This window comes from Octopus sinensis, linkage group LG5 (genome assembly GCF_006345805.1).
Source record: "Octopus sinensis linkage group LG5, ASM634580v1, whole genome shotgun sequence".
Lineage (NCBI taxonomy): Eukaryota > Metazoa > Mollusca > Cephalopoda > Octopoda > Octopodidae > Octopus > Octopus sinensis.
In genome coordinates, this window is record NC_043001.1 from 127,833 (window position 1) to 152,995 (window position 25,163).

The 25,163-nt window shown below is 33.7% G+C and overlaps 1 long non-coding RNA gene across 1 annotated transcript; it reads left to right on the forward strand.

The window, feature by feature from the left end:
• Positions 1-4,208: 4,208 nt before the first annotated feature.
• LOC118763464 lies at positions 4,209-23,004 on the forward strand. Its single transcript, XR_004999223.1, has 4 exons — positions 4,209-4,288; positions 15,358-15,434; positions 19,979-20,095; positions 22,899-23,004. It is a non-coding gene; the product is annotated as an uncharacterized LOC118763464 (long non-coding RNA).
• Positions 23,005-25,163: the final 2,159 nt, after the last annotated feature.

A 25,163-nucleotide genomic window follows, 5' to 3' on the forward strand; every position in this document is an offset into this window, starting at 1 on the left:
TATAAAAATCCCTGACAAAGGCTATTTACAACATTTCTAAAATTGCCCAACAATTGCTGCCTCAGCCAGGGTTAAGATACAGGACACTTGATATGTTCAACAAAGCATGACGCCTAAACCAATCAGCTTAAGTAATTGAGTGATACTACATACTGATTGGTCAGGGTACAGTTTGCAAAACCTAGCAATCTGGAGCCTACACAGGTGTATTTAAGGTACAGATTTAATCATCTTGCTACAGTCATAAATTGAGAAGCATGACTGTCACCACTACTACATGAACCTGAAGATTGCAGAATTTAATGCATGAAAGTACTAGTTCAATCAGAATGAACATTTAACATTCTTTTATTTTATTTTATTTTATTATATTATATTATCTTATATTATATCATTATAAGATTGTAAATAAAACGTGAAAACCAGACAAGGCTGGAATTCCTTTTATTAATATATATACATATATATATACATATATATATATATATATATATATTATATATATATATATATATATATATATATATATATATATATTATATATATATATATACGGGTGTGTGTGATTGTGTATAGAAGAATATATTAATAAAAGGAATTCCAACTTTGTCTGATTTTCATGTTTTATTTACAATCTTATAATGATATAATATAATATAATATAATATAATATAATAAAATAAAATAAAATAGTAGAATGTTAAATGTTCATTCTGATTGAACTAGTACTTTCATGCATTAAATTCTGCAATCTTCAGGTTCATGTAGTAGTGGTGACAGTCATGCTTCTCAATTTATGACTTCAATTTATGGTTTCAAAACAATGTCATTAAAATTGCTTAGACGGTTGGTTGGGCATGCTGGACCAGCTATAATAGGTCTAAATTTTAGGAGGCGTTCTTGTTGCTTATTTTTGATTATATATATATATATATATTATATATATATATATATATATATATATATATATATATATATATATATATAATATATATATATAATATAATATATATATATATAATATATATATATATAGATATATATATATATATATATATATGGGTATGTTAGTACATAGTGGTTTCAAAACAATGTCATTAAAATTGCTTAGACGGTTGGTTGGTTGGGCATGCTGGACCAGCTATAATAGGTCTAAGTTTTAGGAGGCGTTCTTGTTGCTTATTTTTGATTATATATATATATATATACTATATATATATATATATATATATTATATATATATATATATATGGGTATGTTAGTACATAGTGGTTTCAAAACAATGTCATTAAAATTGCTTAGACGGTTGGTTGGGCATGCTGGACCAGCTATAATAGGTCTAAGTTTTAGGAGGCGTTCTTGTTGCTTATTTTTGATTATATATATATATATATATATATATATATATATATATATATATATATAATATATATATATATATATACATATATATAGAGATGTATTTATAAAGAATATGAGGGGTTTAATTCAGTGATGAGCTAAATGAATAGGTTCGCTGCGTAAGCGCTATAATTCTTTCTCCGTTGTGTTCCCAGTCCACAGCTAAGGCTGTAGCTAGGGATCCGGAGAAGGCTTCCGAGTTAACAGGGATATATTAAAGGAAGATGGACTACAAATCCAAAGCAGAACGAGTATCTCAGATCATTTAGTGTGATTATTTATAGTAAGGCGAAGTAGAAGCATTTAATGTCTGTTTCTGGGACGTCCCAGATGTTGGGACAGCATCTTGCTATTCCGTCATATATATATGTATGTATATATATATGTATATATATATATATATATATATATATAATATATATATATATATATATATAAAACAGTACTGGGAGAATAAGAACGGAACGAAGCGAACGAATCGAATCGAACCGACGCGAGGGCGCAGCCAAACAATAGTGTAATAAATAAGATATATACATACATACAAACATATATGTACGTACCTAAATCTACATGTATATATACATGCATATATAATATATATACGTGAGTACAGGACACCACAACTAGGCGTAGAACTCAACGAATATATATATATATATATATATATATATATATAAATTAACAATTGAGGATAAAATCTTTAAAAGAAATTATCAGTAGTTAGCGTGAAAAACCTCGCAAGAGAAAAAATCCGTAAATTTTTCCACTTTGAAAATATTTATTTATATTATATTGAGGGTACTACTATTCGTAGATACCAGACGCTAAGAGGGACCAATGCAGTCAAAACTACTAAAATAAACAAAATTTTACCGAATGTAAAACTTCAAAGCAAATCATATAAAAAAAGTTTTAGTAGTTTTGACCGCATTGGTCCCTCTTAGCGTCTGGTATCTACGAATAGTAGTACCCTCAATATAATAAATAAAAAATATATATATGTGTGTGTGCATGTGTGTGTGTGTGAGTGAGTATATGCATATATGCACATGCTCGTGGGTGTGTGTGCCCGCATGCGTATGCATGTACATGTGCGCTACGCTGATTCTATGAGCATCGTCTTACCTTAGATTATTTTTACTTTCTCCCTATTCGAGTAATTTATCTTACTAGCAGTATCACCCAGCGTTGCTCGGGCTTGTTTTTTTTCCGACCCTTTAGAATTGGAATTTTTGAAAAGTAAAAACTTTGCATTATGTAGCTTGTTATTCTCTTTAAGTGAACATTTTTCTGGTTGAAATACACCGAAAAATGGCGACACAGCAGTCAAAAAATCGTGAAAAATAGGGATTTTCATAGAAAAAAAGCACTTTTTTGATGTAAATTAATTTTTGGTGTTAACATGGTCCGATTTCAACTTCTTGTTCTAGCGAATGAAGAGCAAGCCTTCTATCATACTCTCAATTTTGGTCAACTTGCGCCGCAGGGTCTCGGAGGAGATAGGTGTTAGTTGAAGTCTACCAAACCTAGCATATACAAGGCAACTTCAGCTTTATATATATAGATATTTAACGGTCATTCTCATAGCTCTTTGTTTGTCTTAATAACGGTCGTCTTCATAGTAATTTCCCTTATCCAATGGTCATTTTCATAGCATTTTTGTCGTTTTAATAACTGACAAGATGCCGGAGCAGAATTCTGCCTCGACATCCGAAACTCTGAGTTTTATTATAACAACAGAATATTGTCACATATTATGTTATATATATATATATATATAGCTTTGTATATATAAGGCGCAGGAGTGGCTGTGTGGTAAGTAGCTGCTAACCAAACCACCGGTGCGGTTCAGTCCCACTGCGTGGCATCTTGGGCAAGTGTCTTCTGCTATAGCCCCGGGCCGACCAATGCCTTGTGAGTAGATTTGGTAGACGGAAAACTGAAAGAAGCCTGTCGTATATATTATATATATATATTATGTTGTGTGGTGTGTCTGTGTTGTCCCCCTAGCATTGTTTTGACCACCGATGCTGGTGTGTTTAGGTCCCCGTCACTTAGCGGTTCGGCAAAAAGAGACCGATAGAATAAGTACTAAAGGTGGTGCCAGCATGCCGCAGTCACATGACTGAAAACAAGTAAAAGAGTTAAAAGAGTAAAAGAGTATATCACAGGAAATGGATTTAATTAAAATTAAAAATTTAATTAAATTTTACATTTCCAGTAGTCTAACGTCTAAAAAAATTAGTCAAAAAACTATATATTAGTCACAACGATATAGTGTATATTTAAACAATAAGGAATCTACCTTATAGGGATTCTACATGCTAGAAATAACAGCTAGGTTCTAAACAAAATATATATAAAACTGAAGTTGTGCGAGAGTCTGTCTCCTCCGAATTAGATTCCTAACTACTCCCACATTTGCGGTGCAGTTTAACTAAGAGCGGGTATCTTATAGTCGTGATTCATATCGAGCCCTTCTGGGTAATAGCGCTCGTCTACGATGAGTCTACGATGGTAAAAAATTACCATCATGTTTCATTTTTTAATGCATTTTTTGCTCGGTTTATATAAGGGAAGTAACTCTCTAAAAATGCTTATATAGTTATTTTCCTTACAAACCGAGCAACGCCGGCGATACTGCTAGTCGTATATATATATATATATAATATATATAATATATATATATATAATATATATATTTATATTATATATATATATAATGGATAGGTCTATGTACGTGTGCATGAGTGTATAAGCTTATGTATTTAAAAGAAATATATGTCCAATTTTTCTCCTTTCAGAAATGTCCCAGGGGGTGTCTTAAAACCGTGAGCTACAAAAAAAGGTGTAGGCGGCCGCGAAAATGGTGTTCAATTTACGTGTAAGTACGAAGCCGAACCTTCTGGTATTTATTCATTGTTACAAAGTAAATTATTGAATCACGCCATCCACAATACCTTAGATACTACGGTAACCTTATTTTCGTCATCTTCTACTATGATATGTGTGTGAGTGTGTGTGTGTATGTGTGTGTGTGTGTGTGTCTGTGGTTGAGTATTACTCTTTACTCTCTTTTACTTTTTTACTTTTTCAGTCATTTGGCTGTGGTCATGCTGGAGCACCGCCTTTACTCGAGCAATCGACCCCAGGACTTATTCTTTGTAAGCCTAGTAATTATTCTATTGGTCTCTTTTGCCGAACCGCTAAGTGACCGGGACGTAAACACACCAGCATCGGTTGTCAAGCGATGTTGGGGGTGACAAAACACAGACACACAAACACACATATTATATATACATATACTTATATCGACGGGCTTCTTTTCAGTTTCCATCTCCCAGATCCACTCACAAGGCTTTGGTCGGCCCGAGTCTATCGCAGAAGACATTTGCCCAATGTGCCACGCAGTGGGATGAACCTGAAACCATGTGGTGGTAAGCAAGCTACTTACCACCACAGCCACTCCTGCGCCTGATTTACTATTTTGCATGGTCATGCTGGAGTGCCATCTTATAGGCTTTTTAGTCTCAGATCGATCGCAGCATTTAGTCAAAGTATTTATTCAACCCACCATTTTTGCAGAACTTTTAAGTTAAGGAGACAAAAAATGAAAGCAGCACCTCGCATGTGGAACGATAGCAGATGCACAAACCTTGCCAGAATGATACACACGTAATATAGGTGCCTAGACTAGAAAGAATATACTTTCCAGTTTGTTTACGTGCTATTTGTGTGTGTGTATATATATATATATATATATATGTGTGTGTGTGTGTGTGTGTGTGTTGTGTGTGTGTGTGTGCACGCGCGCGTATGTGTGTATGCAAACATTTATATAGATAGTCAAGCTTATGAGGCCCCTAACGAGACTCCCTCTCCTAGGGTCTTCTGGAATGCCCAGGAGAGATCCAGGGTGTCCGAGATGGTTACCGGAAAGATGGTTTGCTATTCGTCAAGGAGGGCCTTAATGGTTTTGTAGCGAATAGTCTTAAGCCAGTAGTGACACCATTTCTATCGAAACGGATATTCAGTATGTATGTATGAATGTATGTACATATATGTTTGTATGCATAAATGTGTAAAACTGAGTATGTATGTATATATATAAGTTCAGCAAAATTTAGATTCAAATGAATATAGTACTTAATTTAGATGCACCAGAATTCTGTATGGCGTTATCCATAAAATCCGTGGTGTGATTTATAATCAAAATAAGCAACAACAATGACTCCGGTAATTTGGTACGATCGTTTCGTACTAAATCATTTTATTAAATGTTGTAAGTATTACAACAGAATTAAAATGCCGAGTACTCATTAGCCAATTTTAGAGCTTTTCCATTAATACAAAAATTTTCATATCACGTGGCAATATTATAGAGAAGGTAGATACATAAACAAGATGTGGATTTAAATTTTAAACATTTGAGGTAGTGGAGCTTATCAAACTGACTGACTAAGATTCAATTGCTCCAGACTACTGCGAATGAAAAACAAGTGAGAGGAGACAATAAAGGTTTTCTAATTATAGAAATGGGGTAAAGGGATATCATAGCTCATATAAGGAATTTGTGTGGAAGACAGCATTGTCACAACTAAATGCCAATTACTACTATTTGATGAACTGATCGGCGTTTGGAGAACTAGGTCAATATCAAATGGTCACAATAACATTCCAGAGAATGCAGAGACCTTACAAACCCTATGCATATCATCACAACAGTATTGGAGAACATTATAAATCAAAGGAGAATTAATTCTAAGTTTGCAATGAAGTTTTTTAATCATTTATGGGTGTTAAACTAAAACCAGTATGGTATATTCTTTCCTAATTTGGTTAAATATATTTTGTAAAGATATCTTAGACTAAATATATATTAAGAAATGGAAGTGAGATAATCAAGGGGAACTGAGTAGTTTCTTTAGGGACATAGGATTCATACTATTTAGTATTCCTACTATTTGGTTCATGCTATTTAGAATTCCAACTATTTAGAATTCATACAGTTTAAATTTTAAAAAAGAAGAATATAATTTTAAGTTGGCAGTGAAGTTATTTTAGTTCTCTATAAACATTAAATTTGAAAGCTAGTATGGTATATTCCTACTTATTGGTTGTAAAGAATTAAAATTTGAAAAATATAGGAATATTCACAAATTATATTTTAAAGTATTCAAACGTTCGGGTCGTACGATGTATACAAGATGCTCCCAGCTCCAAACGGTTATTCAACAGATTTGTATTACTCTGCTGTTCCAACATTTCATAGTTTCCATAGAACAAAGTTGACAACCATCCTACTATTCCTATAGGTTGCGCTCTTCTAACTATATCCCTTTTAGGTGAATTCTATATTATTTGTTTTTAGTTCCCAAATTTTACTAGATAATGTTGTGCAACTTGCCTTATGTTTGAGCCTAAAAGAGTAAAAATGTTGTTAAGACGTTTTTTTAAATCTACCGACAACCGAATACAGAAAGCTATTGTTTGACGTTATTATCGTGCATTTTATAAATCACGTTTTGGACCGAACGACGGCCAGATACCGGACATTTTGATCTAATCCTACAACTACGACTGGGCGATAGTGTCGCGGTACTGGAATATTGAAGGACAGTTCACTTCCATTAATGTTATTTAAATTATTGTTAGTATTAGTATTATTTTCACTATTAGTAATTACGTTGTTACGCAAAGTAGGGTTGCTAATTATTAATCCCTCCTCATTATTATCACCTACCATACTTTTATCTATACCACCTATATTATTGATATTGCTATTATCACTATTTACACCATGTTATTATTATATTATTATATTATTATTATTATTATTATTATTATTATTTTATTATTATTATTATTATTATTATTATTATTATCATCAATATTAATTTATTATTATCACCATTATAATAATAATAATTATTATTATTATAATTATTATCATTATTATTATTATTATTATTATTATTATCATTATTATTATTATTGCTATTTTACTATTATTATTACTATCATTGTTGTTACTATTCATTCTACTCCTGGCTAACTTAATGTTTTTACTATAGTGGTAGCCATATTGGGAGAGTGGAATATGAATTCTCACTGATTTTTGGAAATTATTTATGATATTTATGAGAGGTTGGAAAATATTTCTAAATAGACATGAATTTACTGTACACATTCGTCGAGATCGCTCAATTAAAGGGGATATTTAGCCAGATGACATTTTCTTTTTCAATGGCTTGAATGTCATAAACAGCCCGACGGGAAATAACATCATTAGGTGGGACAAGCTGACTGAATCAGCTTCGCTGACTGACAGGTGACGGTCGTTTAGAAAAAGCGCGGGCTGAAGCTACGCGCCTTCACTAGTCAGTTAAGGTGAGACAGTGTCACGTGAGACTTGCTGGGGCTGCCTGCTGGAGCCTAGAGCAAGGTATTTAGAGGGATAAATTGACAAGACAGTCAGTCAACGGCTGACACTCGCTGACAATACATCGAAGATGCCAGGAACAGAAGAAGGAAGAAAGAAACATGCACCCAACACCAGAGCTGAAGACACCTCCGAAAGGTGGGGCCGCCCGTCAAACGGTAGAGGAGTAGGGGCCGGAACCGACGTGGTTCCTCCTGATGACGACCTGAGCTAACTGGATCCTATAAAGAGCTGTTGTGGTAGCAGACCACGAAACCGGTTGTAATTCCCCCACGTGTAGTTTCTATTTTCTTTTTCTAACATATTTCTATTATATATATATATATATATATAAATGGATGAAGAATTATCCTTTGTTTACCGTTAATAAGGAAAATTATAAATAGATAGATAGATAGATAGATAGATAGATAGATAGATAGATAGATAGATAAATATATTTATATATATACATACATATATATATATATATATAATATATATATATATATATATATATATATATATATATATATATATATACGCGAGAAAGAAGCAACAAGAATGGATAGGTTTTTAGTACAATCGTTTCATACAAGGACAGGCTTTATTAAAAGTTGTAACAATTACAGCATATAAACGTGTCCCGTACTCATCAGCTAAAATACATGTGAGTTCTCTAGACATCCTAGTGGTTGAGGCTATACTCATGAAGTAATGTAGATAATTAAGTACCATAAACAGATTTCCAAAGTTCATTAAAGTTCTTTAAAGATGATGTACAGTCTTATCACAGAATTTTAAAAAAGTTCTAATAGCATCACAGAGAAGGTGACCTAATCCATAGAGCACATATGAATTTCCAGAGATATGATGAGGGATTACATACTCACAGAGACAAATTTATCAAATTTATCCATGTTAATCACAACGAGGTGGGTCTCAATTCCTGCTATTAGCATTACAGAGAGGGTGAATTAATCCTTTGTATAGATGCACAATTTCCAATGGTGTAGATGTAAGTTTCCAGAGAAATGAAGAGGAATTTCATATTCACAGGCGATAAATTTATCAATGGTTGAACACATGAGGTGGTATCAATTCTTGTTATATGATTAGGTATTTGCCACATTAATCACATTACTGCTATTTACAAGAGGCTGTAGCTATTTAACTTATAAAGGCTGAAGGCTTCCTGGAGAGGCCAAGAATAGAAAGGGGAGGGAATAGAAGAAAAGAGAGAAAATAAGGGAGGAGGGAGCAAAAAAGGGGGGGAAGGGACTAAAAGAGAAGAGAAAAGGAAAAAGAGAATAAGAAGAAGAAGCAGAAAAAAGAGAAAGAGAAAGAAATAGGGAAAGAAGGGAAAAAATAAAAATAAAAAAAGAGGGTTCTAGTTATCCAGAAGAATTAGTAGACGGCAAGTCTGGTTTTAATTACAGGCATCTAGGAACTAGAGGAGAATATTATTCTTTGCCAGTAAAACAGTAATTTTTGCTGTTGAAATCAGCTATGAATTTAAAGAGAATCTAAAGAGATAACACAGTCAGGGGTTTAGGGGTCAGATGCTAAAATCAAAAGAAAATACATTAGGAAAATCTAAGTATAATCTTATCAAAAAGTCAATAAAACTTACTTATTTATTTATTCGTTTTATGTCTTAAGGAGTTGCCGTTATTATTCTTATACATTGACGGACTACAGGTCAAATCTTAGAAGATCATTTACAGGTGTTAGGGGATTGTCTATCATAATGAAGATAATCATATTTCACCGAGGGGGTAGCCTTATTTATTTAATTTTGAAATAGAATTATGGGGCTATAGTATCTCATTTTATTTATTAGAGTTATGCTACTTAAATTAGATTAAGTTAGGAATTAAAATAAAAATTACAATTAAGATTTAAAATTAAGAATTTAAAAGATTATGAGTTTGAAATTAGATAAAGCCTAAATTAAGCAGGTAAGTACTATTCATTTCCCTGTTCTCAAAAAATGATGCAGATATAAGGGAAAAGATAACTGTGGTGTGAGAACTCTTAGTTATCTACTTAAAGCAGTGCTATACTAGTAGAAATCAAGTTATATCTATCTATCTAGTTACGGATATTTAATCATTTAAAATATTTTAAAGTGTTCAATTTAGCGTGGACACAAACTTGACCTAGTTCGATATGATTATTCAATAAGTTTCTATGTTTTCTATGCTTAGAATTTCATACCTCTCCATGGAGCATAGTTGGCAACCAACCCTACTATTTTTATACGGAATGCTCTCCTAACTATTTCCCAATAAGGTTATAATTTTATTATTATTTTGAGTTCCCAGATTTTGTTTGAAGTGTAGCCCAGTTTTGTTTGAAAGTGTGGTGGTACCTTTATGACGTAAGTAAAAGACGAGATGTGATTTCTAACTCTGGCTAGAAAATTAATTGTACATCCAACGTAAAGATATTGTTATTCTCCGTGGATATGGTACATTTATAGATTACATTATTTTCCCCATAGACCAGGTGCCGGGCATTTTGATTTTATTCTACACTTACACACAGGAGGAGCAACTTCAGGCTTGGATTATTCTTGGGTAGATGTCTTAGGTTCTATGGTTCCTATTATTTTGATTATCATTTCTATAGTTGGTGCTGATATCTAAAGTATTGCTATTATTTATTGATCCTTCAGCTTCATCATTTAGGTTAAAGTCCTACCATGATTTCTTATATTATTGGTAATGTTACTATTATTGTTAGTCTTTTTTTCGACTGCATATTGCTGTTATAAATATCACTGATATTTATTCTCCTTATTTTCTCCATTAGCCTTATATCTATTATTTCTATTATTAACATTATTACTTCTATTAATATCGGCATTGTTATTATTACTATTAATGTTAATGTTATTAGTCATTCTGTGGTTACTAATTTCACCTATGTTTTGATAGTTACTATTGTTGTTTTTATGTGGTGTAGTATTATTATAATTGCTATTGGTATTCATGCTGATGTTATTATTTTTATTTCTATCTTTCCTGGCTAGTTTAATGTTTTTATTATTAATCTTAGCTATTAAAGTGGACATATTTGGGAGGGTTGAATAAGAAATCCTAACTGTTTTCCTAGATATAATTCTATGATATCTATGAGAGATAGGGAAATTTTTTTCCAGAATATTTTGAATTTGTTCTGTATATCCGATTGTATCGCACAGTTGAAAGGGATATTCAGCCATATTATATCTTTTTTATTAAATTTAGGGTTCGTAGAATTACTACTATTCATCTCACCGGAGTTATTGTATTTATTACCATTATTTTTATTTTTATTTGTGTGCATCTTAGGTTTATCTACTTCAATATTATCCGAGTTACCTATGTTCTGGTCAATGCTTCTATTTGAATTGTGGGCCTGTGCGCTAGATTAGCGTTTACCATTAATTTAATTCTACTTTTATTTCGGGCTTGGTCTGTATTGCTGCTTACGTGATTACTGATAACTTCATTATTAGGAATAGTGAGTTCCCCTTATCAACGAATGTAATCTTTTGGTTGTATCCAGCCTTAGTTAACGCCTCATTATAATGCTCAGAATGGGAGTTAAATATATCCTTATTGGATGATAATTTTGAAATTCTTAATGAAATATTTCTTACTAAAGATTCTATTATATTTGGGGGATGATTTGATAATTTATTTACGTAATTCGTGATTTCGCCTTCCTTTCTAAATGGGTAATGTAGCTTGGAGTTAAGGTCTAGCGTAATATCTAGGAAGTTTAATATTTTAGTGCCCGGTTCATACGTTATACTGAGGTTGAAATCCTTAAAGAACTTATTAATTTTCTTTCTAATCCTTTCTATAACAGATTATTATTACTAGGGATAACAAACAGAGCATCACCTATATTAGCCCCCTGTATTTCTGGTATATCCTTGCTTATGTTTAATAGATATGCGCCCACTAGGTTGGTTACCTCAGCCGAATCACTGGAACCCATTGGTATACAGCTTTATAGTTAAATAGCTACAGCCTCTTGTAATTTTGTAAATAGCAGTAATGTGATAATGTGGCAAATACCTAATCATATAACAAGAATTGATACCCACCTCATTGTGTTCAACCATTGATAAATTTATCGCTGTGAATATGAAATTCCCCTTCATTTCTCTGGAAACTTACATCTACACCATTGGAATTGTGCATCTATACAAATGATTAATTCACCCTCTCTGTAATGCTAATAAGCAGGAATTGAGACCCACCTCGTTGTGATTAACAATGGATAAATTGGTCTTCTGTGAGTATGTAATCCCTCATCATATCTCTGGAAATTCATATGTGCTCTATGGATTAGGTCACCTTCTCTGTGATGCTATTAGAACTTTTTTAAAATTCTGTGATAAGACTGTACATCATCTTTAAAGAACTTTAATGAACTTTGGAAATCTGTTATGTTACTTAATTATCTACATTACTTCATGAGTATAGCCTCAACCACTAGGATGTCTAGAGAACTCACATGTATTTTAGCTGATGAGTACGGGACACGTTTATATGCTGTAATTGTTACAACTTTTAATAAAGCCTGTCCTTGTATGAAACGATTGTACTAAAAACCTATCCATTCTTGTTGCTTCTTTCTCGCTTATAATCACCCCACATTACTGTATTGTTAAAACAGTATGGTTTTTTTTGGTGCATCTAAGTTAGGTACCATATTCAAGTAAATTCATTTAAATTAACTTGAATCTTTATTGCTTTTTGTATATATATATATATATATATATAGATAGATAGATAGATAGATAGATAGATAGATAGATAGATAGATAGATAGATAGATATATATTATAGAGATAGATAGATAGATAGATAGATAGATAGATAGATAGATAGATAGATAGATAGATAGTAGATAGATAAATATATATATACATAGATAAGTCTATATATACATAGATTGGCCACACAGGGCTGCACACAGATGGGACAAGTTACAAGGTAGAGCTTTTCTTTTGGGGGATGAAAAAAACAAAAAAACAAAAGAAAAAAAATAATAAATAAATAAAATAAAAAATAAAAAGAATAAAAAGAAAAAAAAAAAAAGAAAAGGAAAAGGAACAAAAGAAAAGAGAAATGAAAAAAGAAGAAAAAAAAAAAAGGGGGAAAAAGGGGGGAAGAGGAAAAAAAGAACGATCAATAGGGATCGTGTATCACAGTGTTATGATATATGGTGTAAAGGGAAAGCAAAAGTAGGTTTATCCGTGGGAAGAAAAGCCTACGAAAAAGACCACGGTAACCTTGGTCAATATTGTTATATGTTACATTTGTTTGCAAGTGGGTAACCCTCTGTTTTCAATTTCTGGGTCATAGGATTATGCTCAAGGTGGCTTCGTCATTCATACGTGCTATCCTTGTACATTCACCCATCTTTTTTAAAACATTCGCTAGACAAAACTTGCCTCTCTACTCTCACTTTCCTTTCAAGTGGTACTTGAAGAAGTTGATGAGAGATTGACCAGAGAGGAAAGTGTTTGTCTCCAATCCTTTCAGACGCGTCCACCAGATACATTCTTTCGCCATAGCCATAAGGATGATGAAAATAGCTCTTCCTTCCCATTTGAAGGAAGGAGGCGTGACAATATTGACGATAGACTCAGCTGATAAACCGACTCGTCCCACACGTGACAGCAGTTGTTCGACATGAGCCCACAGGTCGGAAATTGTTGGACACTGCACGAGTGCGTACAGAAACGGCTTCTCGGTAACACTGCCAGGCCAGGGATCTCTGGAAGTTGTCCATGGGCCCGGCCCGAAAGTCGTCCTGAACAGGCGGGTCAGGTACTCCTCGTCGACGTCCAGGTTCGCCCCGAGCCTCGTCGTACCTCCCTCCACTAATCCCTATAGAATGCTTTGGTGTGTGTTGAAGTCACTCAAGGTCGACCCAGGACGGCAGAGTTGCTTGAGAGCAACGCGACACTCGCTTGCCATTCGCCCTTTCTCGGCCTCTTTTTGATCCACGACTGCAGTTCGGTCATGGAGACGAGCAGCGGGAAAGCGTGCCTCACAAACGGCGACCACACCTGTTCACCGTCGTCTACATAGAGCCAGAGATGTCGCAGTCTCAGCGCGTGTCTGCGCATCATCAACCTCGGCATGCCCAGCCCTCCTTTTAACGGGTGTTGACAGCAAATGGATTGCCTGACCATCGGGACACATCCTTTCCACAAAAAGCGAAAGAGAATGCGTTGATAGATAGATAGATAGATAGATAGATAGATAGATAGATAGATAGATAGATAGATAGATAGATAGATAGATAGATAGATAGATAGATAGATAGATATGTTTCTTTATTAGCCACACAGGGCTGCACACAGATAGAACAAATTACAAGTAGAGCTTTCTTTTGAAGGTTTAAAAAAAAAAAAAAATAATAATAATAATAAAATAAAAAATAAAATAAAATAAAAAGGGGGGTCGATCAAAAGGGATCGTAAAAGGAGAGAAAGAGGACAAAAAAAGGGGGGGGGTTAAAAAAAAGGGGGTAGAGGAAAAAAAAATTGATCAATAGGGATCGTTATCACAGAAATGTTCAATATGAAGTGTAAAGGGGAGGACAGGTGAGGTTTACCGTGGAAAGAAAAGCCTACGGAAAAGACCACGGTAACCTCGGTCAATGAAGTCACATGTTATATTTCTTTTTTTTTTTGCAAATAAGCAACTCTCTGTATTAATTTTTACGGTTCATAGAATCATAGTCAAGGTGGCTTCGTCATTCATACGTGCCATCCTTGCTACATTCACCCATCTTTTTTTAAAACATTCACTAGACAAAACTTGCCTCTCTACTCTCACTTTTTTCTTCAAGTGATACTTGAAGAAGTTGATGAGAGATTGATAGATAGATAGATAGATAGATAGATAGATAGATAGATAGATAGATAGATAGATAGATAGATAGATAGATAGATAGATAGATAGATAGATAGATAGATAGATAGATAGATAGGTATATAGACAGATAGATAGATAGATAAATATATATATATACATAGATAGATAAATATATATATATATATATATAGATAGATAGATAGATAAATATATATACATAGATAGACAGATAGATAGATAGATAGATAGATAGATAGATAGATAAATATATATACATAGATAGACAGATAGATAGATAGATAGATAGATAGATAGATAGATAGAAGATAGATAGATAGATAGATAGATAGATAGATAGATAGATAGATAGATAGATAGATAGATAGATAGATAGATAGATAGGCATGATAAATAGATAACTTTGAACACACGTATAAATAATCTTCCCAAACCCGTGGTCTTGGGTTCAGTCTCAAGTGTATTCTAGTAAAGCCCTGTAACAACCAAAGGAGTGTCAGTGGGTGGTGTAGAGGGAAACTGAATACTGCCATTTCGTGTGTGTGTGTGTGTGTGTGTGTTACTCTAAAATTATAATCACTGCGTTCTGTTTATACGTTTAATCATTCTCTCTCTGAACAGTATTGCTTATAAACAAATCCGTACACCCTGTCACAATTGCTGTAAAGGATGGTCTAGAAAGCGCGGAAGATGTACAGGTAAGAATACGTATTCAAGGCTGTCCCGATGTTATGTTACACATAGCATTTGGCCAGCTTTTATTTAACGTTTTATGTTCTAGATTATAATTCATGAACAATATTATCATGAAATTTTTCCTTTCATTTTCTATCACTATATATGAACAATGTGGAGGCGCAATGGCCCAGTGGTTAGGGCAGCGGACTCGTGGTCGTAGGATCGCGGTTTCGATTCCCAGACCGGGCGTTGTGAGTGTTTATTGAAAATCTCCACGATCTCTGGGAGAGGGTGGTGGCGATCCCTGCTATACTCTTTCGCCACACCTTTCTTTTTATGTTGGCTGCATAGAAGAATTCCAAAAGATCAATGAAAAATGTATAGGTAAGTACTAAACAATAATAACAGCAACAACAATAGCAACACCAACTATATTTCAGTCGTACTGTGAGGTCTCTTATCCTACACTCGCCCTTGGACGCTGGGTGTATCTCGATGAGTGATAGTAAGAATCATATAGATTAAATGTAAACAATGACAATAATAATGTGAGGTATATTTGCCATCTCAATATGGCTTACTGTAGCTATAAGCTACAGTAACACCCACCCTTAGTGCTTAGCCATATTGAGATAGCAAATATATCTCACGTTGTCGTGCAGTTACTGTTTATACCTCGTTCAGAGATTTATTATTGATAATAATAATAATAGTAATAATAATAACGATTATTATTATTATTATTATATTATTATTATTATTATTATTATTATTATTATTATTATTATTATTATTATTTCAGTAGTTTTATTTTTATAACGTGCTTTCTCTTCACTACCGAGCACAGCTCTGTGTGCCTTGGGTATGTGCTGTGATTTGTTGTGATGCTCTGATGGTTATTGTATGGAAAGTGTTCTGCGTAGGAAGTGTGCAGTGCCTAGTAGTGCAATTTTCTGTATGTTATATGTGTTTGTAAGTCCTGGTGTTTTTGTTATGTATTTGTCTGAATATTTTTTTATCATGCCTAATGCACCTACTATGATAGGAATTGTTTCTGTTTTCAGATTCCACATCTAGTTACCTCTATTTCCAGGTCTTGTATTTTGAGAGTTTCTCCATTTCTTTTAGAGACACGTTGTCATCAGCCGGTATTGATACATCAATTAGAAAGCATTTTTTTCTTCATGATCTCTGACAACTATATCTGGTCTGTTGGCCTTAATTTCTCTATCTGTGTGTATCGGCATATCCCAGAGTATGGTTGCTTTCTCGTTTTCTGTGACCTTTCTGGTGTGTGCCTATACCATCTTTTTCTGTTGTTATTCCATAATGTTGGCATAGCTTCCAATGTATGTAGGTTCCAACTCTGTCATGTCTGTGAATATATTCCTTCTTAGCCAGGACTGGGCAGCTAGAGATAATATGATTTATTGTTTCTTGTCCATCTCCAATATTCTGCAGTTACTTGTAATATTTCTTTTCATTACATGTTTTGGTAATTTCTGGTGGGGAGGCTTTGGTCTTGTGCTGCAATTAAAAATCCCTCTGTTTCTGCTTTGAGTCCTGAGCTTCTCAACCATTGCTGGGATTTTTCTTTGTCTATTCTTTTGCGTTTAGTTTAGTGCAGTATTTACCATGAAGGGGCTTTCTTGCCATCGTTTTATCATGGTTCGTTGCTGTTCTATTTTAGTTTGGATTTCATTTGTTTTATAGCTTTTGTTGTTTCTTCATCTTCTTCTTCTTCTTCATGTTATTAGGTGGTATGATTTCTTGTTTGTATTTGTCAGCTTCCTTAAATACTGAGAACAGTTTTTTGTTTTGCTCGTATTTTGCCGCTATCTGGATCAGTTTCCTTCCTTCTGAAGTAGATATTTTGCAGTCCTATGGTGGTTATTTTATAGTAGTTTTCCAGCTGTATAAGGCCTCTACCACCTTCTATACGTTGTATATATAGTCTTTCTATGTCAGATTTTGGGTGATGCATCCTAGATCCTGTCATTATTTTTCTTGTTTTCCTATCTATTTTGGTCAGTTCATTTCGTGTCCAGTTAAGGATATTGTAGCTGTAACTTATAACTGGGACAGCTAAAGTGTTGATACCAATTATCTTGTTTTTAGCATTGAGCTCTGTGTTTAGTATTGATCTAACTCGTCTATAATATTCTTTTTTTATTTTCTCTTTCATTTGTGTGTGTTGTGTTTTATCTAGTTCATGGATTCCTAAGTATTTGTAAGTTTGGCTTTGGTCTAATTCTTTTATTTCATTGGTTTTATTTTATTTTTTATTTTTATTTTTATTTTATTTTATTTTTTTTTCTTCTTTCTTCTTCTTCTTCTTCTTATTATTATTATTATTATTATTATTATTATTATTATTATTATTATTATAGGAACTGCCCACATCCTACGCAAAAACTATCAATTGAATAAATTACGTAAACAAAGCAACCCATAGACACAAGATTCACTTTATACAGCAATTACCCATGGAAATAAAAAAAAACTTCCAGCAGTAACCCATTTAACCAACACATTACATAGACAATGCACAATACAAGCAGTAATGCAAAAAACACTGCACCACATCTTAAGAGAAAAAATAACTGGCGCAATACAATATCGGGAAGTTTCCACACTCCCAACAACAGAAAGGAACGCACGATGTTGCACATACCCACCCCAGCAACACGGTGGTGTAGCAAGAAATGCAGTAGAAATCTGCCTCAAGCTACCAATAATAATCATTAAAATAATAATCGTTATATCTGAATCCTCAACACTCACACTATCAAAAGAAAAAAAACAGCCATTTTAGGAACGATAAGACACGATTAATTCAATACTACAACCTAAACAACTATCCAATGAAATAAACTACCACAAGCAAGCTGGATAACCTAGGTATTACACAATCAACACACAATACAAATACTAATTCGACAAAACACTGCATTACAACCCAACAATATGGAGATGTAGCCGTTGCTGCAGTAGAAATTTGCCTCAAGCTACCAAATGTTGAACAAGAACAATAAGAACAAGACTAGTAATCATTTCTCCTATAATCACAAGGCCTGACATTATGAAGTGCGGCTTAAGTCGATTAGATCGATCCCGGTACTCAACTCGTACTTAATTTATCCACCTCGAAAGGATATAAAGCAAAGACAATTTCTGCGAATAAAACATTTATTTTATATACATATATAGATAAGGCCTAATATTTTCTTAATATTTTCTATTTTATATCAAAATATAACAACCAATGGTCTCGTTTAAAATTTCCTTTTTCTTTCGTATCACAATCCGTTGAAGAAAAGCATCGCTATTTCTTCCATTTTCTTTTTCCTGTTTTATATTCTAATATATGCAAATGAGCGTCGTGTCGTCTCGTTTTCTGTCCACAATATTTGATCAGTTTGTGTCCATTTTGATGTTGTATATAATCCCTTTGCCACAGCAACTGAGCTGAGAAAGGTCTGACTTCTGTTAAAAGAACATGGTGCATCTACCTTATTCTACAATAGGCACAAGGCCTGATATTTTGGTGGGTAGGTCGGGGTCAGTCGATTACATCGACACTAATACTTGAATAGTGCCCATTTCATCGACTCTGCCAACTCATCACCTTAATAATAACAACAACCACAACAGCGACGAGGACGGGGAGGAGGACGAGGACGAGGACTACGACGATGACGACGTTAATGATGATGATGATGAGATGATGATGATGATGATGATGATGATGATGATGATGAAACATAAGTGTTATATCCATGCAATAAAATTGTTTTACACAGAAAGTTATAATAATAATAATAATAATAATAATAATAATAATAATAATAATAATAATAATAATAATAATAATAATAATAATAATAATAATAATAAGGACCTACATACAATGGAAGCTATGCACACACTATAGAATAACACCAGAAAAAAGATGGTATAAGTACACGCCAGAAAAGGTCACAAAAATGAGAAGGCAGCAATACACAGATAGAGAAATTAAGGCCAATTAGGCCAGATATAGTTGTCAAAGATCATGAAGGGAAAAAAATGCATTCTGATTGATGTATCAATACCAACAGATGACAACGTTTCTCTAAAAGAAATGGAGAAACTTTCAAAATACAAAGACCTGGAAACAGAGGTATCTCGAAAGTGGAGTCTAAAAGCAGAACCAATTCCTCTGATAGTAGGCGAATTAGGTATGATAAAAAATATTCAGACAAATACATAGCAAAAATGCCAGGACTAAAAAATATATATGACGTACAGAAAATAGCAGTCGTAGGCACCGCACACATCCTACGCAAAACACTTTCAAAACAGTAAAAGTAAGAGCGTCACAGCAAACCACAGCACATACCCAAGGCACACAGAGCTGTACTTGGTAGTACAGAAAAAGCACGTGATAACAATAAGACTATGATGATGATAATAATAATGATGATGACGACGATGATGATGATGATGATGATGATGATAATGATGATGATGTTAATGAAACATAAGTGTTATATTCACGCAATAAAATTGTTTTACTTTCCAGACATAAACGAGTGCACAGCAGACCCATGCGGGGCACAGGGGACATGCACCAACACACCAGGATCCTACACATGTGCCTGCAGTCCAGGGTTCGTGTTCAACGGAATTACATGCATTGGTAAGTAAAACAATAGACAACATCACGCGTATAGGTGTAACTGGTTTCAATATATAATAATAATAATAATAATAATAATAATAATAATAATAATAATAATAATAATATATATAAAAAAAATTAGAATAATAATAATAATAAATTAATAATAATATAAAATAAAAAATAATAATAATAACAACAACAACAACAACAACAACAACAACAACACAACAACAACAACAATAATAATAATAATAATAATAATAATAATATAATAATAATAATAAGAAGGAGAAGAAGAAGAAGAAGAACAACAACAACAACAACAACAACAACCATCTGTCCTGAGGAATATACCTATAGTTCTTTAACAGACAGCAGCATATTCCCTAATGAACAGAAAGGATGTAAACGTGGATTCCTACGGCTGTAAAGACCAACTACTCATCAATAAGATGATCTCAGAGATTGTCACAAACGACACAAAAACTTATCAATAGCCTATAGACTATAAAGGCTTTTGATAGCCTACCACATAGCTGGATTAGGAAATGCCTGGAAATGTATAAGATAGCACCTACTCTGCGAACTTTTGACTGTAAGTATGAGATCATGGGAACCACACTAATCTGAACAGTGACAATGAATCCCTAAATGCTGGTGATGTAAAAATTTCGTTGTGGCATTTTCCAGGGTGACTCACTGTCCACCACTCCTCTTTTGTTTATCTTAATAACCTCTCTCAAAGCTGCTCAATGACGCGCAATATGGGTATAAAATGTTTGATAAAATATATAAATCATCTCATTTACATGGATGATTTAAAGCTTTTTGCAAAAAATGACCAACAACTCAAGGGCTTACTAGCGATAGTCAACAATTCAGTGATGACATCAGAATGCAATTCGGCCTCGATAAATGTGCAAAAGCTACCTTTATCAAAGGAAAAATGACAGAAACATCTAACGTTAACCTTGACCAGCAGAATGTCATAAAAGAACTAGACCCAGCGGAGAGCTACAAGTACCTAGGGGTAATTGAAGGGAACGGAATAAGGCATTCAGAGATGAAGGAAAGGATCAGGAGAGAATGCTATCGAAGAGTGAGAGCAATACTCAAGACAGAGCTGAATGCAAGAAACAGGATCGAAGCGATCATGCATTAGCCATATACCAGTCGTGACTTACAGTTTCAATATTGTTAACTGGTCAATTACTGAAATATGTCAGCTCGACAGAAAAATAAGGAAACTGTTGACAATGCATAGAATGCACCACCCTAAGGCAGATACAGAACGACTCTATCTGCCAAGAAAAGAGGAAGGCCGTGGTCTTTTGCAACTGGCAATAACAATGAAGATTGCTACAATTGGCCTAGACACCTACCTGAAAAACTCTGAGGACTGGATGTTAAAACTTGTCTCAAAACATGAAAACAAGAAAGCATCAAACTCAGTCACAAAACAGGCAAAGGAATATCTAAGTGAATTCCGAATACAACCAATTTCGGAATTAGAGATAGACATACAAGAAAAAAGCACAGAAAAAGCTAGGCGCATGAAAACCCGTGCCAAAACTGCGGCCTTAGATATTCTGAATAATAAATGGCAAGAAAAACCCCTCTATGGCAAATACCCAAAGAGAGCGAATAACGCAGATATCGACAAAGCCCTGACCCATCAATGGCTAATGACCTCTGGCTTAAAATCTGAAACAGAGGGGTTTATCATAGCAGCTCAAGATCAATGCCTACCAACAAGAAACTACCAGGCCAACATATTAAAGAACGGCGTTAGCCCAACATGTCGTGTATGCCGACAACAAAATGAAACCATTGACCATGTGGTCTCCAAATGCAGTCTTCTAGCGCCTACAGAGTACCTCAACAGGCATGATAGAGCTGCACAATATATTCACTGGGTAATTTGCAAAAACCTGGATTTGCCCCATGAAAAAAACTGGTGGGAACACAATCCACCTCCAGTGCTTGAAAATGACCACATCTCACTCCTCTGGAACTTCACCATTCAAACTGACAGGAAGATAGATGCAAATAGGCCAGACATCATATTGAAAGACTTCAGACAAAGAACATGCCTCCTCATTGATATGACTGTCCCAATCGATATAAACGTATCTGTCAAGACCTACCAAAAACTGAGCAATATAAAGATCTTGAAATAGAAATCAGCAAAATGTGGAAGCTGAAGAATAAAACAATACCTGTTGTCATAGGTGCCCTGGGAATGATAGCGAAAGGGACTAATTGCTACCTAACTCAGATACCAGGAAACCCCAAAATGGCAGAAATTCAAAAGATAGTGCTCATGGGAACTGCTCATATCCTACGCAAAATACTCTCTATGTAATCCCAATGTTTAAAACAAACTTTTATTTATTTATTTATTTTATTTTATTTATTTATTTATTTTATTTTCATTTTATTTATTCTTTTATTATTATTATAATTTTTTTTATGTATTAGACATTCACTAGTACAACACCCCCCCCCCAAAAAAAATCCCCAGATATATGGCACAGAACTTCCAACCTGTTGTCTCTTGAGGTCTCTGGGTGAGACTTGGAGCCGACTTGTACAGACATAAAGCAAAAGTCAAACATAGAATAATTATAATAATAATAATAATAATAATGATGATGATGATGTCGATGATGTTAATGATGATGGGGATGATGATGATGATTATGATTGGTGATGATTGATGATTGATGGTGATGATTGGTGAAGATGATTGATAATGATGATTGATGATGATGAAACAAGTATTATATCCATGCAATAAAATTGTTTTACTTTTCAGACATAGACGAGTGCTCAGCTGACCCATGCGGGGCACAGGGGACATGCACCAACAACATAGGATCCTACACATGTGCCTGCAGTCCAGGGTTCGTGTTCAACGGAATTACATGCATTGGTAAGTAAAACAATAGACAACATCACGCGTATAGGTGTAACTGGTTTCAATATATAATAATAATAATAATAATAATAATAATAATAAAATAATAATAATAATAATAATAACAAAATAATAATAATAATAATAAATAATAATAATAATAATAATAATAATAATAATAATAATAATAATAATAATAGATAATAAATGCCCTGATGCAGTACCAGGCAGTGGCTTTCATGGCTTCTGATCTTAACTGATTGGAAGTGTTATCATGTACATTGTTTTGTCTTGGTATAAAAGATGGGCTACAGCAAATATTCTGCTCAATACCACAGATTTGCTTGTCAGTTGTTTGACCTTAACCAGTTGAGCGTATCTCTTAGTGGCTGACGATACGTGCATATCTGATCACGAGCAGATGTAGTGGGGGAGCATCATAGCCATGTGTTGAGAATGATTCTTTGGGGTTTGAATAATTCACCTCTGGAAACATGGGTGTTTCATTCAACATCCTTAAACAACCCTTATTCAGGGACCTTTTGAGCGGGATGGGTTACTCGATCTGAAGAAAATTCTAACTAGGCTCCACCTGCAAGGTCATGTGCTGTTTATCTTGATATAAGATCACCATGTCGCGCACATAAGGTTGTGATGCATGTGCCTGGTGTACCCTTATCAGACGGGTAGTCATGATGGGTATAATGGGCTTCGTATATTTTACCCCAGTGTCACTTTGATGGCATGAACTGCTCTCTCACTCAATAATAATAATAATAATAATTATAATAATAATAATAATAATAATAATATTAATAGATAATAATAATAATGATAATGATGATAATAATAATAATGATAATAATAATAATAATAATAATAATAATAACAATAATAATAACAATAATAATATTAATAGATAATAATAATAAGGATAATGATGATAATAATAATAATGATAATAATAATAATAATAATAACAATAATGATAATAATAATAAATATAATAAAGATAATAATGTTGATGTCGATGATGTTCATGATGATGGTGATGATGATGATGATGATGATGATAATTACTGAAGATTGATGATTGATGATGATGATTGATGATGATGATGATGATTGATGATTGATGATTGATGATGATGATTGATGATGATGATTGATGAAGATGATTGATGAAGATGATTGATGACGATGATGATGATGATTGATGATGACGATTGATGATGATGAAACAAGTATTATATCCATGCAATAAAATTTTTTACTTTTTAGACATAGACGAGTGCTCAGCTGAACCATGCGGGGCACAGGGGATATGCACCAACAACATAGGATCCTACACATGTGCCTGCAGTCCAGGGTTCGTGTTCAACGGAATTACATGCATTGGTAAGTAAAACAATAGACAACATCTCGCGTATAGGTGTAACTGGTTTCAAGATATAATAAAAATAAAAATAATAATTATAATAATAATAATAATAATAATAATAATAATAATAATAATAATAATAATAAAATTTTTTACTTTTTAGACATAGACGAGTGCTCAGCTGAACATGCGGGGCACAGGGGATATGCACCAACAACATAGGATCCTACACATGTGCCTGCAGTCCAGGGTTCGTGTTCAACGGAATTACATGCATTGGTAAGTAAAACAATAGAAAACATCTCGCGTATAGGGTAACTGGTTTCAAGATATAAAAAAAAAATAAAAATAATAATTATAATAATAATAATAATAATAATAATAATATAATAATAATAATAATAATAATATAATAATAATCATAATGTCTTGGTATAAAAGATGGGCTACAGCAAATATTCTGCTCAATACCACAATGCCCTGATGCAGTACCAGGCAGTGGCTCTCATGGCTTCTGATCTTAACTGATTGGAAGTGTTATCATGTACATTGTTGTCTGGTATAAAAGATGGGCTACAGCAAATATTCTGCTCAATACCACAGATTGCTTGTCAGTTGTTTGACCTTAACCAGTTGAGCATGTCCCTTAGTGGCTGACGATATGTGCATCTCTGATCACGAGCAGAAGTAGTGGGGGGGAGCATCATGGCCATGTGTTGAGAGGGATTCTTTGGAGTTTGAATGGTTCACCTCTGGAAACATAGGTGTTTCGTTCAACATCC